The sequence below is a fragment of the Agelaius phoeniceus genome, chromosome 1, assembly GCF_051311805.1.
Source record: "Agelaius phoeniceus isolate bAgePho1 chromosome 1, bAgePho1.hap1, whole genome shotgun sequence".
Taxonomy (NCBI): domain Eukaryota; kingdom Metazoa; phylum Chordata; class Aves; order Passeriformes; family Icteridae; genus Agelaius; species Agelaius phoeniceus.
The window spans coordinates 58,160,242-58,174,665 of record NC_135265.1 but is presented as its reverse complement, the minus strand read 5'-3'; the positions used below and the strand labels follow the sequence as shown (position 1 = coordinate 58,174,665).

The 14,424-nt window shown below is 37.2% G+C and overlaps 1 protein-coding gene across 5 annotated transcripts in view; it reads left to right on the top strand.

Annotated features, from left to right (window-relative positions):
* Positions 1-14,424, top strand: part of TNS3 (tensin 3) — a 204,965-nt gene that overhangs the window by 55,341 nt on the left and 135,200 nt on the right. For 2 of the 5 annotated variants that reach the window (XM_077179501.1, XM_077179511.1), the window contains exon 3: positions 6,557-6,595. The exons of the other annotated variants lie outside the window; for them this stretch is intronic. The gene's annotated coding sequence lies outside the window, so the exon portion shown is untranslated. The remainder of the gene's footprint in view (positions 1-6,556; positions 6,596-14,424) is intronic. 5 annotated transcript variants of the gene reach the window in all.

Sequence of the window (14,424 nt, the reverse complement as noted above, 5' to 3'; positions counted from 1 at the left end):
TTATTCTAATGTGCTCTGAGAGGAGGACCTTTTTAAAAATTACTAGAGAGCTGTTAAAGTCAGTAATGTGATATATGAAAGTCAGAAATAATGCTGTAAAATTCAGGTGTTTCCATGTCTACCTCCAACAAAATGTTCTCAATCTCAAAAATGGGCGAATTGGGTCCTCGCAGAGCAGATCGCGTCTTTACAACATGGCATGTGCCCACTTCTTTGTGAGAAAGTGGAAGGGTCCTGCTTGGTTCACAACTCTATAGGCTAGTTTAGCCTCCTTTGGCTTACTAAGCAGCATGTTCCTAAAGTGTTTTCAAATGTTCTATAAATTTCCTGCTGCTGGAGAGGTCACTGCCTTTTTGACATGATTCTTGCAGACCTTCTATCACAGATTGAAATCAGGCCTGTGCTAAATTGCTGTATGCATCTTAGTATTGCCTGATGCAAAGAGCTTTTTTTCCTTCTTATGATTTAATACATTAAGCATTAAATTTACCTTAGGGAGATGCAAAGAGTCATCCTATAGATGGATGGTTTGCTACCATCCAACGTAGGGAATTAAAGCAACAAACCAAAATGACCCCCAAACTAATTTTTGATTTTTGCTTTTTTACCAACAAGTTTGACATGTATCTTCTGCTGTCATATTTTTCTGTGATGTTGAGTAGAAAAGACTGACATTGCTGCCTTCTGGTGCCCTTCTCTACCCCATTATTATTAAAAAAAAACCAACCCACACTTCTCCCCCATTTTAACCTATGCTTGTTGTTTAGATATTGCTTTTACCTTATCTTTCATCCCTTTATTTGATGGGCATAGATCTGTCCCACGTCTTAGACATACAATAGATGCAGTGAAATCTGTGGGCTGAGCAGTGATATTTGCAGTTTGTTGTGACAGAACTCCTGTCTCCTCACCCTAAAACTTCTGATACTGTTGTCTGAAGTGCTATTTATGACCATAGGAACCGCAATGCCTAAAGCTCTTATCACTATTATTCAAGTATTGGAAGCAGACTGAGAAAACCAGACTGATACTTATGTTATAGGTCAAGAACTCTGAGATACAGCCTTTCTGGTACACAGTTTGTTTCCATTCAAGAAAATTCAATCCATGCTGGTAGTTTGTTCATTTGGGAGAGGAAAGTGTTGGCAGAACAAAGAACCCCTCTGCTTCCTGGCCCCCTCCATATCTGGTAATGTTGCAAATTTTGTTTGGCTTTCCAAATGAAGAATATTTTCTCATGGAGATTGTACCAAAATACATACACATGGAATACTTAAAGAGTAGCATAGTTCTGTGAGTAATCTATGCCTCATAAAGCTTGGAGAAGTCAGATCAGATACAAAGAAAGCAGAAGTCTCAAACAGATGTATACAATTGTCAAAATTAGGATTTTTTTTTTTTAGCTGAAGAGGCAGCAAAATGAGACATTTTGAGCAAATAGAATATATTTTTGCACTTATTTGTGTTAAATAATTTCAACCTACTTTACAAAGCTCTTTCATCTGTTACACAGATTAAATCAGGAGGGGCAGTAGCTAGCATTTACAGATCAGGTTGGCAAATTAAACCACAGTGCAGAGAACTAGTGCAAAGTCCAGTAAAATCTAGTTTTAAGATCTTGGTTTCTGCTGTCTGGTTTAACCCCTGTTAGAAACACCCAAATTCTGACTTTCTTTTCCTTTGCTTCTGAACTAATTTTGAACAAATCCATGATTTTAAGAAGGAAAGGACTTCATCTCTGTTTACTAGTTTACAGTTATCAAGGGAAACTCATCAATTTTTGCTTCCAAGTACCTTCTATTTTATTAGAAGATATAAAAAAATATTTTCCCCAAATAACCTATGTACCAAGTATCTTTGCCTTGTATGTATTCTTCAGAGAATTGAAGAACTTTCATGATGTAGGTCAGGACTGTGACATTGCAAAACGAAATATAGCATGGAAGAAAGCCAGCATTTGTCATGAGTGTTTTGAAGGGTAGGTTGGAAAAGGGGAACAATAACTAATATTTTTTTTCCCCAGGCTTAACTTGAGAGCTCTAGATTGGAATAAATAGGTGTGTGTGGTTTTTGTAAAAAAAAAAAAAAAAAAAAAAGGTGTGTGTATAAATGTGTGTCTCTGTGTGTGTATATATATATATATATGTAACATTCAGATAACCTCACAACATGACTGTAATTTCACGCTATTTGCAGGATGTCAGTGACTTTATTTTGCTGGTCTTTCCACCCTTTCTCCTCCATTTTGTAACATAAGTAGTGGGCTAGAGTGAACAGGTTTTTTAGTAGCTTACTTTATAAATGAGTTAGTGTTACACATAACCTGTGGCAAGCATACTAGAATGCCTTACTTGATAAAACTACAGCTTGAAAGAAAGTGATTAATTATAGCTATGTGGTTAAATTGTTTTTGCAAAAGCTATATAATAGTGTTTGAGATTTGGACTTTGAAATGCAACTTTGGTAATAACTTGCTCATTCTTTGAAGATAGTTGTTCACATACTTCTTGCAAATAGAGAATGAAAAGGTAGGATGATAAAAATGAAATATGCATCTGGAAGTGGGAAAAAAACCCCACCGAAATGTAGCTATGGTTATCTCAGCCAATGAACTGTTGTGTGTTGTGTGGAGGCATTATTGTGTTGCTTTTAAGAGCGAGCAGGAACATATTTTATTTTCCTAGCGCCAGATATCCTGCCATTTGTTGATTTTTTTTTTTTGTTTGTTTGACTTAACATTTATCTCATGTTAGTCAGTTACTCATTAACTGATGTGGCTGATGTTATAGTCATATGAAGAAAAATTACCCACAGATTCATTGGAATCAGAATTCTTCATAAAAGAAATTAATTTCAATCTTTTTTCCATCACTACTGGACTTTTTCAAACTAAGGCTGAATGCAAGAAATATCACACCGGGAAAATGTTTTCATATTAACTGTGTATGCAAGAACAGGCAGTTTGTCGTTGAAATAGTTCCTTGATTATTTGTGAATAGACTAACAATGTACCTCTGTGTCTAAGTGCTGGCATCGAAAATGTAGGTATTTCTTAAACTAGGCAAAGCATTCTTACATTCTGGTATGGCTTGTTAATATGTGACTGTACAGAAGTACAGAAGCTAAATCCACCTTGGTGTGGAACTATGAAATACTACACTAATGCATATGTAGTACATTTCTTATAAGAATAAAGAAACTATTGAAAGCTGACAAACCTGGTTATTGTAGATGTCTTTAAGATTAGCTGTAGTTTCAGTAGGTGGACCAGAAAAGTCCTTCTGAAATTTATTGTTTTGTGCAGTTGGTACAGAGTGTGTAACTTTCTAAACCAATGAACCTTTATACTTGGTTTCCTGTTTCTGCATTATCACTGGATTTAAGTCTTGCTGTTTTACTTTTTGGCTCTATACTTTTTATATAACCTTATTTTTTAGCATGTCCTGGACCTTTGAAAACTAGGAAGGAGAATTGGAGCCACTCATATATTCTTAACATAGATTGTTTGGATGTCATAATATCCTCTGTTATCTGTTAATGTGTTTAAAAACTCTTGCTTTTAGCCTGTGTCTGGGTTAAGAGTGGAAGAATTTGCTTCAACTGCTCATAAGAACTGAAGTTAGAATACAGCAAGGTCTTGATTATTTTGCTTCATCTGGGAAGAAATGTGCTATTTGTGTACATGGAGTTAGAAGAAAAAATGGTCAGGGCATCTGGGTGGTTCATTGAGTTTTGTAGCTCAAAAACAGCAGCAGAACGTCAAAGTATTTGGTTTCTGTAAAAAGGAAGTGCAGAAGGCACAGAATTAGAAGAAGACGAAATTTTTTGGTAAAGTCAGTTTGCTATATATAGCTGTTTCAAGTATAGAGAGCTCAGGAAAGAAAAAAAAAGTGTTATTTTTAGTGTTAGCTCTCATCTTCTCACAGTCCAGAGTTGCCTGAATAAGATGCCACAAATCTGCAGAGATCTGCAATTCTCTTCTTAAGTTCTTGCCCACTGGATGTCCCCAGTGTTCTTGTGTTAGAAGAAAGGGGATTTTTCTTAAACAGTGAGTCAGCTGTAATTAGCTAGCAAATTACAGCAAAACTGTGTTTTAGTTAGCCAAAGGGGTAAAGATATGCTTGATTCCTCAAGGGTCTTGATAAGTGGAGGGAAGGGAGACAGCAGAGACTATATTTATGTATGTCAGTGATGACAATTTTATTCCACAGTGGTTCCAGTTAATAATTACATGAGCATGTAATGTTAGTTCATCTCTTCCATTGCACTACTCAGCCAGTCTGCCAGCTCCTTTGGTGTTTCCGTTAATTATTTCTTCCTAGTGTATGCAGTGAGAGGAAAGAAATTGAAATGTCATGTTTATCTACTTTAACCTTAGGTGTTGCTAATGAGAACATGAGCAAAACCAGTTTATAAATATGAGGTAATCGCATGGTCAGGACAACTGAGATAGTCTTTCCTCTCTAGATGCAGGTGTTTGCTGCTTGTGGTGGTGGTGTAGGGTGCATGTGGCTTTGATTCTTTCAGCTGGGCACTGTTCTGCTTGGTGATTTGTCACTTTGGCTTGAAAGGAGAGTTGGTGGTTGTAATTCAAGGTGGCATATGAAATTTTACACGCTATGTCAGGCACGAGGTCACCAAGGCAGATGATGTCCTTGCTTCCAGCAATAGGCATGCTATTATGACAGGTTAGTTAACATCTTCCATGTATGGAAGTATGGGTGTTTGGTTGGATAGAGTAGTGAATCATGAGTCACAGTCACAAAATGAACCGCAGAGGTGCAGTGTATTAAAACCTAGGACTTGCAAGCCCACTGAGGAGTCAGAAGGGAGAGCCAACAAACTACAAAAGTTCAGTCTGTCCTGTTTTCTTTAGGGGTAGTGTAGAGATCATGAGTGAGCTGGGACTCACTCATGTGCTACTTTTTTTTTTTCCCTTTTTATGAGTAATTTATGATTTAAGAAGCATTGAGAATTGGAGATCAATCTTTTTCATAACCATTTACGGAGTCGAATGCAGTCTCTTCTATGCTCGTGGTTAAAAGCTGTTCCTGAGTGTTTAAGCTGGAGTGGGTTGTCCTTGTGTATTCAGGTAGTAGCCCCTTTGACTCTTTGCTTGTGTTGTGTACAGAACTGATGTTTCTTTTTGTTCTTGCAGCTTGTTCTGTTGCGTGGGCTGCATCTTCTTTTTAATATTCTAAGGATTATAGATGACCTGAGGCCCCCTCTACTCAGTAATCCCCTCTGTGTACCATGAATTGAGTCATCATAGGAGTGTTCAGAAGATCATAGCAGCTGTTCTGAAAGAAAACTCCACCTTTGTTGTCCAGGTGTTGCTGCAGAGTTTCTGGCTCTGCTGGCTGAGAGACAAATCTGTCCCAGAAAAGGTGAATATGTTAAATGAAACAGTTTTCACTGGGGCTAACCTCAATGTGCTTGCTAAAGTGAGCACACATGATGACCACTACTGAAGCTCAGTGTCACGGTGAGGGAAACTTGGATGCTCAATATGAGTGTTTAGCAAGCTTCGTTTATTGAAGAGAGCATCAGACTTTTATGCAAAACAAGTAATAAGCTCATACATATTCTGCAAGCTAAGCAATCTATTGGCTATACTACAATATCAGCTCTTCCTCATACCTTAGGGATTACATCTTTCTTTTCTCATGTCTCTCTCACTACTTGTTATTGTACTACGGCTATGCTCAAGGACACAGTGTCTTGAAGGTGCTGGGACCCAGATTAGCTGCATCCTCCCGATTCTTGGTCCAGGAAGTGGCCCCTGTCATGTAGCCATTCCTCCACAGCTCAGATGAGTGGTGTAAAGGGATGAACCTACAATCTTTAGACTGTATGTGTGAGATTTGAGGGTGCTTGCTATATGAGATTGTAGAAATAATCTAACACTTGGTTTTCCCTAGATCATCCTGTAATCAAAGTCAGTCATGCTTTTCCTGGCTTTCTTTGTGTTTTGGTTTCTGAATATCAAAATAAGGTGGCTTGTGTTTTTTTGGTGTGATGTATACAGACTATGTTCTTCATAGGAAGTGTTTTTAATTTGGAGACAAATCTGTGAAGATAGGTGAGTCCACAGAATCTGTTCTGCTTCCTCTGCTAAACTGCTGACCCAAAGTCAGTTCCAGAACAAGGGTAAGGTGTTGGGAACTGCTGAAGTTCTAGATTTCTTGAAAAGCAGAATATTTACTCATTAACTAAAACTTAGATGATGATTAAAGAATGCTATAAAGGATAGAGGAAGGGAGAAAACCCTTTGTGTTTCCCTTTATATGTGACGTGAGTGAAGGCATTACTCTTCAACCTGTTTCATTGATTAGAGTATGTGAGCAGGGCACTGAGTCCGCATTGAGCTAATGCTAACTTTTTAGGGAGCTGAAAGTAGATAGTACAGCTGAGAGCAGCAGTGGATGCTCAGGTTCTCTACCTGATCTGATTGGTGCTTCTTTGACTGTCTGGAAAGAGCTCAAACAATGCAGCTGGGACATTTTCAAAGGTACTATCTTTTTTTTCCTTATTTTATCATCATTTTTTATTCCAGGTGGAGACACCCTGCTTTCTTCCAAGCAGCTATGAGCTGGTAAGCATTTTTGGCACTACTGATATCCATCAGGTTTTATTAGGTTAGGGGTTAGATTATTCTTGTAGTCTCCTGTAACCTCTTATTATTTCAGTACTGTGCTATCACCTTCCTCTCTGAAGGCTTGGCAAATGAAGGGTCTGTTCCTGAAGCTTGTTACTGTGTCCTGTCCCATGCAGGAATCCACATGTTTTGTGCTTTTGTGTGTTTTAAATTAAAAAAAATACTTCAGTAATTATTTGTTTCAACATACTCATGTCTCATGTCAATTTGGAAGTATAAGTAGTGTAAGATTTATTTGAGACCTGTTTGTTCCTGGTGGAACCCATACTTGGTTAGGATAGAAAAACCTTAAGCCTTTTCTGGCTTGAAATACTGTATTTGGTTATTTTAGCTCCAAGGGTAATATGAGTGATACTCAGAAGATGGATTGTAACAGTTACTTATTGAACCAGCACTGGCAGCTGCTAGTGTCATTACTAGGACTAAGCAGCCAACAGCTAATGCACCAGTGTCAGCTAAGAACTCTATGTATTTTAGGTAAGTGGTACAAGCACTGGCAAACAGGAATCCTACATCTCACTTCTGCATTGCTTGTGAATTGACCAAGTTACTTTGTACATTTTTGTGTCTTGATTTCCCTGCTGGAAAAATAGAGGTAATGGTACTTACCTTCATGAACCACAGAAGTCAAAAAGTGCTTTTAAAATTATTATCCTGTAAAGCAAAGCCTGGAAACTGAAATCAGTAATTTCTGGTATTATGAGGAATGTGAGTATCAACTCATTCAAGATCTCTCCTAGATTTTACGCAGTAATTAACCCATATCAGAGCCTGAGGATCTTGTATAGCATCACTGCTAAAATTATTAAAAGAAGAATTTTTAAAATAAACCCTTTCTTTGTAGCTCACAGTATTAGGGGCATACTGGCAACTGCAGTTTCTTTCTTTTGTATTGTGCACACAACCCACGTATTGATTCTGAAATGGAAAACCAATTACTGTGGTTCAGAAGAAATTTTAAAGATATAGCAACCTGTGGGATATGTTACTAGTCATTAATAATTCTTATTGAACTTAGTTTATGTGAACTTGGTTTATGTGTGCATGGGGCAATGCCTGATAGTGTAGTCCAAATGGACTCTGTGACCTGCTGGCATGTAAAGAGTGTAGATGGCATAACTGGCCTAACCTGTTCTAGTTTACTAGCAGGAATGTGGACAGAGGTGTATTCAGTCACCAAATGAACATTTACTAGTTTGGGCAGAAGGAGTGGAATTCTATTTAAATTTCTTGCAGAGATATCTGTAGGTGAAATATTTTCACTATACAGTATACAATATGTTTTATTGCTGAGAGTGAGATTGAATAGTGTGGTTTGCTTTTGGTGTGTAATATGGTGACATTTTTATATTAGGAATCTTTGTTCAGCACAAGTAAATTTTTTCTATTTAGTGAAGAGTTCTGTTGTTCTGAAGAAGGAATAGTTGCAAGCAATTTCTTTTACAAGTGTTTTGAGTGTAAAGTTTTGACAAGATCAAGAATAAGCAGTTGAGAGGCTTAGATAATAGGGAGGGCAACATCTATTCAAATTTAACAAAACATTGTGTCATCGTAATTTGCTGCTGAACCATGGATTTATCCCCATTCACTCCAGCCAAGGAATTCCAACCTTTTAGTCTTCACCTGAATAAACAATACATATGCCTTCTTTAAATCAGTGTTGCATCTATTTAGTCAATGTAAAGATTGCCTATATTGCACTCCTTAAACTGGCAAGATAGTAGTTAGACTCTCAGTGACATATTTCTTGAAGCCTGATTAAGTTCACAGATATTATTTTTCTTCAAAATGTGTGTTTTATTGAGTATTTTCTTTTGTCTATTACCAAACTGGCCATTCCCATTTCTCATGAACCACGTCTTGAAGCTTTGTAATGACATCAGGAGCCTTATATATCAACTCAATGCAGCTGTTTGGGCTTTCAGGTGTTAAAATATAAAGCAGTTCCTGTGTTCTAACACTACTTTATGGTGTCATGCACATTCTCACATCCATGTGGAATGATGTTAGTCTAGCTCTATTAATTAAATTCAAATGTTTAGCAAAGATGATGTATTGTGTTGCACTTAATTTTATTTCATGAAGAAACAACGGCCTATTTGTGGGAATGGTCTTTCATTCCAGAGATTATAGCTTAACCCAAAAATTGAAGAAAAAAAAGGGAGGGTGAAGTGTCATGGTCACTGTGTTTGTTTGTTTTTACCTTAGAGCTGAGTGAGCTTATATAGTACTTCTAAAATTAGATAAAAATCAAAGATGGTAGATTTGTCTTAATGGTCTTTACTGGAATTATTGGATCATATTTTGAAAGATTGTTAGTTACTCAGTTGATAGTATTCCTTAAATTGATGTTTTTAATAAAAAAAAATGCTGACAACTTAAGTCTTTTTTCTCTAGTGCTGTCAAAATAAGAAAAGGCTTAGGCCCTAACTGTAAAGCTCTGAATACTTCTTGTTTCATCTATTACTTAAAAAAGATAAAAATGAAAAGGAAAGCCAATGGAAGCATATTATTTTAGAGATAATTTTTGGATTCCAGGAAATAGTCTAGGGTATTTTAAGATGCTTCAAAAGGGCAGTAAGCTAGTCTTCTTCACTGAGTTTCTTTTTTGTCCTTCATGAGAGTGTATCTTTGAAAAGAATAAGGCAGACTAAATCTTAATTCCTCAGAGTCCCATCACCTATGCCACCAAATTTCTTGAAGTAAAGAAATGTGTGAAGGCCCAAACCTCTTACATACATGAATTCTTATCTTAAAATGACTTCATTGATGAATGGTCCTTATGACTGCATGACATGTCAGTTTTAAGACATGTTTAAAAAGTGATCTTCAGCACAGAAATTTCTGATTTTTCCTTAATAGCCTTTCTTCCTCCCCTCTCCCCCTTTTTTCCTTACATTTTTTTCCAAATGGTTACCAAAGAATTCTGCATACCTCTAGTCTGCCACTTCTATATCACTTGTCATAACTTGCTGTTATAATGCGGACAGATTAAATGGACACATACCTGTAAAGTATATTTTACCATAACAGTCACTTCAAGCTGAAGTTTGTTTAGGTGTTTTGCTAAGTCTTTGAGTGGAAGTTTGATGATTTTGATAGAAACTGGGGAAGGGCGTCAATGGTTCTGATTCCCACCCCCTTCTGCTTAATTATGCAAGCTTCTTTTCTGCCTGTAGAAAGAAAAATCAAAGACTTGAACATTCAGGCTCCTCCTAACAAACTAAAACCTGATTTTGAACAGTAAGTCAGATTGTGCTCTGTACTGTTTCAAAATAGGAGGAGAACAGAATAAAAGTACTTGTGGGAGAAGTAGAGATTGGTTTGCTTTGGTTTTTTTTTGGTGTGTGTATTTTGCATTTGGTTTTTTAAAAGGAGCAGGAGTATACCTTGAAAAAATTGCTGAAGAAGTGAGTGTGAAGTCACAAAGGCTTCATTTTAATTGCCTATCTCATTTTTTACTTGAAATCCAAGGTAGTTCATATATACACCTACATATATTAAACCTAGTGCCAGTATTTTCTCAAAAAAAAATTTAAAAGCTAAAAACTGAAAATACATGTTGATATATAAAAGTTAAACCAAACTCCCAGTTATGGATGGGTAAAGTGAGGAAAAGAACAGGAAACTTTAAGAAAATTCAGTACTTTTAACAGTGTTCGAAAGAATGCTTGTTCCCTGTTGCTAAAGAACCCTCTCCTTCCTTTTTTTTCATGCTGTTGAATGCAATCCTCTCCAGAAGCTTTGTATGAGAAAGATCAGTGAATATGAAAAAATGAATTTTTATCCCTACTGCATTCATTTTTAAACACATGTTTTGAGAAAAAAAATGTGACACAATTTACTGTTCCCATGGAACACAATCTGTTTTTAACGTGGGCATGCAAGAAATTTTTTAAGAAATGGGAAGTTGAATAATTCTTTGTAGTATTGGGAAAGTCTGTGCATGTAGATGAAGAATTGCATTCTCCAATTTCATTTTAAGTGAAGTCTCATTACTGGAAGATATAGTATGTTAATTTGGGTTAGTCAGGCATGACCTCCAAACACAGTGGATGGAGTATGATGACAGTATCTAAACTGAGCTAGAAACTGACATATACAATATATACAATGATTTTGCTCTGCCAGCTCTGAGTTTGGTTTCTGGCTTACATTAGTAAAAGCTTTTGTAAAAAATTTATCAAGTGGGTTTAGTTTGTAATAAGTGTCTGTGACTAATGGCTAATTAGTTCTCATGTTTTCCTGTCTTTCTTCTTCCAAGAAATAGTGTGGAAAGCTTATGGAAAACTAGGAACATGCCCAGCTCCATTATTTAGGGAAACTTCTTTTTTTTTTTTTTTTTTTTTTCCCTATATGCTACATTCAAACTTTGGTTCACAGGATCTGTGAGATGCATGCAAAACAAGCATTATATGCATATGCAGGCTTGATTTGGTGAAGGTGAAGGACATGCTAAATCTACCAGACTTTCCCATTGATACGAACTTTCCTGGCTCCTTCCAAGACTGTCACCAGAGCAGTTCTTAAGGGAGTGCTGCAGGCTATAGCTGCCTGTCTCATGCACATGCCTGCACATCATGGGAGTGGAAATGCAGCAGCCTTGTTCTGTTCTCTGATTTGTTTGCAAAAGGTGGGAATATCCAGTGGAGGTTTCTATTTGTCTGTTCAGTTCCTGCTCTGTCACCATCCAGAACAATAGTGCTCATGTCTCCATGAAAACGGTGGGCTTTGGAGAAATGTTTAAAGGAGGGATGCTTCTTCACTTCTGGTTCATACAGCTTTCCTGAACTCACAAGGAAGCAAAGGTGAAACTTTTGCTTGAAACTTTTTGAAACTTTTTTTAAAGCTCTCTCTGTCTTGCTGTTCAGTTTTTCTTTATTAAATTTTGATGTGTGCTTTTCTCTTCCTTTCCTTTTTTTCCTTTCAGCTTCTTAAAAAGATTTTCCTAGCTTTCTCAATTTCTTGATTTGCAGTCATAGATATGCAGAAGAACAGACTGATGTGACACTTTCTTGACAAAACTTACGAGCTGATACCTGATTTGAAATACTTGACATGATTGTGTTTTAAACTTTTTTTGGATTTCAGTTCTCCAGAACCGGACTGGTGTGGGCCTCTTTGTAATGCATTTCTGTGAGGTTTATTTTTTAGTTTTAGATTTCAAGTGCTTGCCAGAGTAAGGCCCTGCTCTTTGAAGACATGCAGAGTTGAAATTCCAAAATGCTGTTTTAAGTGCAGTCAGTGCCTTGTTCATTAAAGTCTTTGACTTAATCATAAGAGAGCGCAGAGAATAAAACTGCACAAATTGGCTACCCCAATCCCTCAAATTACGAAATGCAGTGATCCCAAATTGAGCTGTGCAAGGCATACTCAATTCAAAAGCTAGTCATTGTGTTTGCCAGGAGGGAGGGCTCACATTGTTTCTAGGAATGTTAGAGGATTACAAGATTTAATAGGAATTAAAAGATGAAGTTTTGTTATAATACAGTATGTTCAGTTCCAAGTGTTCATCCAAAATGAAATGAAAAGCAGGCTTTCTTTGAAAAATCGAAGCAACAGAAGCAGGGAATCAGCAAGAGGGAAAGGTTTGGTAGTTCCCAGAGCCAAGTTTGCCTGCTTGTTAATTTTCTCCAAATTGACTTCAAACCTTTCTACTGAGTGTGGTACTTCTTCAAGGCAGAAGCATCTGCTTTTCAGAAATGTAACACTAATGACTATAGCAGATAAATCCAGAAGCATGATTTTCTTTCAAGGTACAGCATGCTTCTTTCTGCCATCCCACCTTTCTTTTTCTAAAGCAAAATTATCCAGATTTTTCAGATTACTCAGTATAGATAGTTTTCAGATGGCATAGAAATTTTTCTTATATGTTTGACCTCACTAAAAAGCAAATGGGCTTGCATAGGTTCTGCTTGACAGCTCACACTGGAAAAGGGAAATACCCACTACAGGGTGTATTTTTTTCTGCTTATCTGCATAATTTTCTATTCTTTCATAGATTATCCTGAGAGTGACAGATCTTATGTCCCTTGTGAAAATGCCTCTGATTAATATTTGAAAATGCTTTTATAACACTGAAATGTGTGAAAGGATAGGGCAATACTAATGCCATCACTATAAGTGAATGCTAGCCAAATATTAAAATAATAAATGACTGTGGCATTAGTTATTACAATGTAATCAACGACTGCCACTTGTCTTTCAAAAGGAAAAGACAAATCTTTTAGGGTTAATTTAAAACTCTGTTTTTCTTATAGTCAGAATTCATTGTAAAAAGCACAATGAATCATGTATCTACGTGGACCCTTCTCTTTAGATAGAACTGTGAAGCAAGTGTGATACTTTAGGTAAAATTCTGATCTTTGGTCTGACTGCTATATAATGGTGAATTCTGTTTGTTTATTGCTTAACTAAACTTCAGCCTCTGGCATCCCATTCAATTTTAGTTCTCTATCATGTCAAAAATCATACTTGTTTCATGTAATTTAGCTTTTTCATTTTGGTGCAAAAATTTAGGACTTGATCTTAAGTAAAATGATGTGGTAGAAGTGTTACATATGAACTTATTTTTGATTCTTATTTAATGTCATTGAATGCTGGAGTCAAACCTCAGGCATGTTTCTCGGAGAAATGTCTTGGAGAACACCACCTGGTAGATTTTGAGGGTGGAAAGGGGGAATTAATTGGGTTTTCAATGTCTTTAAAGGGCAATCCAAATGAGAAGTGCTCAGGGCAAGGTAGTCTTACTGATGAGTGAAACAAAGTTAACAAATGTGAAGAAACTATAAGTGGTGTCATTTTATCTTTTGCTATAATAACTTCATTTTTCCTTCAGAGAGGCCATTTTTAGGGAGTCATTGTCAAAAATCTGTGATGATTTTTTTCAATAATGATAGGAGGGAGAGGTGGAATTGTTTTTGGAATGATTTTAGCTTGTTCCATGGAAAAGTGGTTTTTATTTCTAGCCATGTCAGTCTAATTTCCTTTAAACTGACTTCATTGGGAGGCGATAAGGATGTTTTGTTGTGTTTGATATTGAAATGCTATGATTGGTGAGGTGCAGAGGTAGAACCATAGAATCACAGAATGGTTTGGTTGGAAGGGACCTTAAAAGATTGTCTAATTTCAACTCCCCTGCCATTGGCACGGACACCTTGCACTAGACCAGATTGCTCTGAGCCTCATCCAGCCTGGCACTGAACTCTTCCAGGGATGGGTATCCACAGCTTCTCTGGGCAACCTGTTCCAGTGCCTCACTACCCTCACAGTAAAGAATTTCTTCCTAATATCTAATCTGAAACTACCCTCCTTCGTTAAAGCCATTCCCCCTTCTCCTACCACTGCATACACTTGTTAAAAGTGCCTCTCCATTTTCCTTGGAGGCTCCCTTTAGGTACTGGCAGGCTGCTTTAAGGTGTCTCTGTAGTCCTTTCTTCTGCAGGCTAAACAACCCCATCTCTCTAACCCTGTTTTCATAGGAGAGGTGATCATCTTCATAGCCCTCCTCTATATCCTGTTTCAGCAGGTTCACATCTTTCTTGTATTGTGGCCCCCAGAGCTGGATGCAGCACTCCAGGTGGGTTATCACAGGAGCACAGGGGCAATCTGCCTTAACCTGCTGACCAACTGCTTTTGAGGCAGGCCAGGATATGGTTGGCTTTCTCAACTGGAAGCACACGTTGTTGAGATGTATCAAGCTTCTTGTTCACCAAATCCCCAAGTCCTTCTTCCCAGGGTTGCTCTTGATCCATTCTTGGCCCAGG